General features: G+C 52.0%; 1 protein-coding gene across 1 annotated transcript in view; it reads right to left on the bottom strand.

Annotated features, from left to right (window-relative positions):
- Nucleotides 1-3,872, bottom strand: part of Mras (muscle RAS oncogene homolog) — a 57,436-nt gene extending 53,564 nt beyond the window's left edge. Inside the window, exon 1 of the mRNA XM_029543456.1 lies at nt 3,817-3,872. The gene's annotated coding sequence lies outside the window, so the exon portion shown is untranslated. The remainder of the gene's footprint in view (nt 1-3,816) is intronic.
- Nucleotides 3,873-4,189: the final 317 nt, after the last annotated feature.

The following is a 4,189-nucleotide window of genomic DNA, read 5'->3' on the forward strand; positions in this document are numbered from 1 at the left end:
ATGTAAGTACACTGTAGCTGTCTTCAGACACTCCAGAAGAGGGTGTCAGATCTTGTTACAGATGGTTATGAGCCACCATGTGGTTGCTGGGATTTGGACTCCAGACCTTCAGGGGAGCAGTCGGGTGCTCTTACCCACTGAGCCATCTCACCAGCCCACCAGGGAAGGCCTGCCATTTTGAGTGCTTCTCCCCACCCCTGGCCTCAGGGAACCTCAAAGCTCTGTATCTTGCAAACCTGCCCGATTCCGCTTAAGGCAGTTTGCCATTGGCCTCCGGGCCACCACCCGTTTAAGGAGAGGCCTGTAGTTACTCCCATCTGCCGCTCTCAAAGCCCAAGTGGCCTTCAAGAGCCCCAGGGCAGAGAACATAATAGCTGCTACTGAAAGTGAAAGGACCCTGATATAGCTCTTTCTTGTGAGGCTATGCCAGTGCCTGGCAAATACAGAAGGGGATGCCCCCGATCATCTATAGGATAGAACACAGGGCCCCCAATGGAGGAGCTAGAGGAAGTACCCAAGGAGCTAAAGGGGTCTGCAACCCTATAGGTGGAACAACAATATGAACTAACCAGTACCCCCAGAGCTCGTGTCTCTAGCTGCATATATAGCAGAAGATGGCCTAGTCGGCCATCATTGGGAAGAGAGGCCCCTTGGTCTTGCAAACTTTATGTGCCCCATACAGGGGAAGGCCAGGGCCAAGAAGGGGGAATGAGTGGGTAGGGGAGCAGGGCGGGGNGGGGGGAGAGTATAGGGGACATTGGGGATAGCATTTGAAATATAAATGAAGAAAATATCTAATAAAATACATTTAAAAAAAGAAAAGAAAGTGTCTATCGCTGGCTGTAGAGAGTGAATGAGTAAGGAGAGGGGTCTTTAAGGTCAGAAGTCCATCCACCTTGGCTGTCTGGGTCCTACCCTGGCACTGTCTCTTTCTCTCATTTTTATTTACCACAGGCCTCAGGGAAGGTGGGCAGAGGGCATTTCATAAGAGTGTAGTTATAGCTACCCTGTTTCCATCCAGAAATCCTTCTCACGTCTGTGCTTCATTATTAAATCCCTGAGAGTCTTCAACTGTGAGTCTGCGGCTTTCAGGCCATTGCTCCCGATGGATATCTCATTTAGGCTGTCCCCCATCCCACCCCCCCACCCCGCCCCCACCCCCACCTGCTCCATTCCTTGAGCCCTGAAATAAAGCTTGATGAACAGTCTTTTTAAAACTGATGTCTGAGCAGCAAAGGCAAATTCTCAGAGTTCGCTGGGGGTGGGGGCGGGGACTGATGGAGCACCCACGGGTCTACCTCCCATCACGGAGTAAAAGGTGTTAGGGAGCGAGGGCTGTGTGGGAGCGCAGAGATGAGCACCTATCCCCAGGGTGCAAAGGGAACAAAACAAGTGAGAGCTGATGACCAAGCCAGGTCAGAAGATGGCTGTGGGTGTGTGGGTGTGTGGGTGTGTGGGTGTGAAACTAAACCCAACGGCCGGGCTAAGAGACAGGAGACAAAGCTCATATACACTGAGGTGTGACTGAGCTGAAGCCTTTCCGAATAGCAGATCTGCATGGTTGATCAGGTGTGTCTGAAGCATGGCACACCAGAGACTTCTGGCCGAGGACCCAGGAAGAACACAGACCAGATTTCATACCTTGAAGGTCCAAGGCCAGAGAGTGGGACAAGAACCAACTCCTGGAATAGAATAAAGGTCAGAGCTGCTAGGCTAATACACAATGAGACCTCCCAGTTAGTGACAGAGCTGGTGTGTTGTACCACTGCCCCCAGGGATTGCTGAACAATGGATTAGAACAGACCAGAGCTATTGGTTCAGTGAGTGAGAAACCGGAAGTGGGCGGGGCCTTCAGGATTCGGAAACCATCCAGGTCCTTATAGCTCATCTTTCTCTAGACTCCAGGCTCAGGTTGGTCTCTGTGCATAAAAGTAGCTCTGAACTTCTGTATGGACCTCCGGGGGAGGGGATCACAGCACTTTACCAGCTAGATGTAAGGAGGTTTCAGGTGCAATCCTACTTAGCCCGCAGAGGAACCAAATTCAATCCCCTGCACTCACATCCACCTAACATAACCTGTAACTCTAGGGAATCTGACGTCCTCTTTTGGCTTCCATATATATAGCATAACTCTAATATATGTGTGTATATGTATACAGGTGTGTGTATATATGTATATATAATATAATGTATAATATAATGTATAATATAATATATATAACATATAATATATAATATGTATGTATACCCTACCAAGCACATGAAGTTAACATAAGATAAAATCTTAAATGATAAAACTAGCTGATCATGTGTTAGCAGTTAGGGCAGTAGTTCTGGCTGAGACAGGAAGGCAATAGAGAACCAAGTGAAACAATGTCAGACATGTACTACATCTGGGCAGCAATCACATCTGCCCATGGAAATCTGCAAGCACACTGTGCCATGCAACAATGACTCTAAATATCCACACATGGATGATTAATACATGGAGGAAAGTGGAATACACAAAAGGGTTCAAGACATATAAAAATTAAAAATTGTAACTAAAATCAAGGTTGCGTTAGGTCAGTTTAATGGGAGATTGAGCACAGTTGTGTAGAGGCTTGATGCAATCCGAGGATGACATGGACACTAAAGCACAGAGAGAGAAGAAGCCCAAGTGGTCACAGCACAGAGGTTACACAGGCCACACTCAAATATCTAACAATCATAGGACCGGGATCCTAGAGGGAGGGGGAAGGGAAGGAATGACAGAAGGGGGACCTACAGGGAGAGGATTTTCTACAGTTTATGAAGGATCAAATACACAGATTTGAGGAGCTTGTCACCCCCAAACGATAAGTGCAAACAAAATCACAACCATAACCGAAACTACCCAAGACGCCATCTCACCTGAGTCAGAATTGTGATGAGAATTTCCAGCACAGAACACAAGGGCTGGTGAGATATGGGGAATGGGCAGGGCCCCCTTACCCGCTGCTGCTGGGCAGGGCTCCTTACCTGCTGCTGCTGGGCAGGGCTCCTTACCCACTGCTGCTGGGCAGGTCCCCCTTACCCACTGCTGCTGGGCAGGGCTCCTTACCCACTGCTGCTGGGCAGGGCCCCCTTACCCACTGCTGCTGGGCAGGGCCTCCTTACCCACTGCTGCTGGGCAGGTCCCCCTTACCCACTGCTGCTGGGCAGGGCTCCTTACCCGCTGCTGCTGGGCAAGGCTCCTTACCCACTGCTGCTGGGCAGGGCCTCCTTACCCACTGCTGCTGGGCAGGGTCCCCTTACCCACTGCTGCTGGGCAGGGCTCCTTATCCACTGCTGCTAGGCAGGGCTCCTTACCCGCAGGGCCCCCTTACCCGCTGCTGATGGGCAGGGCTCCTTACCCACTGCGGTTGGGCAGGGCCCCCTTACCCACTGCTGCTGGGCAGGGCTCCTTACCCCCTGCTGCTGGGCAGGGCTCCTTACCCACTGCTGCTGGGCAGGTCCCCCTTACCCACTGCTGCTGGGAAGGGCCCCCTTACCCACTGCTGCTGGGCAGGGCCCCCTTACCCGCTGCTGCTGGGAAGGGCTCCCTTACCCACTGCTGCTGGGCAAGGCCCCCTTACCCACTGCTGCTGGGCAGGGCTCCTTACTCACTGCTGCTGGGCAGGGCTCCTTACCCACTGCTGCTGGGCAGGGCTCTTTACCCACTGCTGCAGGGCAGGGCCCCCTTGCCCACTGCTGCTGGGCAGGTCCCCCTTGCCCACTGCTGCTGGGCAGGGCCCCCTTACCCACTGCTGCTGAGCAGGTCCCCCTTACCCACTGCTGTTGGGCAGGGCTCCTTACCTGCTGCTGCTGGGCAGGTCCCCCTTATCCACTGCTGCTGGGCAGGACCCCCTTACCCACTGCTGCTGGGCAGGGCCCCCTTACCCACTGCTGCTCGGTGTGCATATAGCACAGCCACTATGGAAATCAGTGTGGAGGCTTCTCCAAAAGTTAAAAATAGAATTCCCATATGGTACAGCTATACCACTCCTGGGCACATTCCCAAAGGACTCTGTACTACACAGAGATACTTGTTCACCCATGTTTATGGATGGTCTATCCACCATAGAGAGGAAAGGGACACAGCCTAGCCGCCTATCCACAGATGAATGGATAATGAGAACCAGACATGTGTGCACAATGGAATTGTATTCAGCTGTTAAGAATATTGAAA

The sequence above is a fragment of the Mus pahari genome, chromosome 10 (genome assembly GCF_900095145.1).
Source record: "Mus pahari chromosome 10, PAHARI_EIJ_v1.1, whole genome shotgun sequence".
NCBI classification, from domain to species: domain Eukaryota; kingdom Metazoa; phylum Chordata; class Mammalia; order Rodentia; family Muridae; genus Mus; species Mus pahari.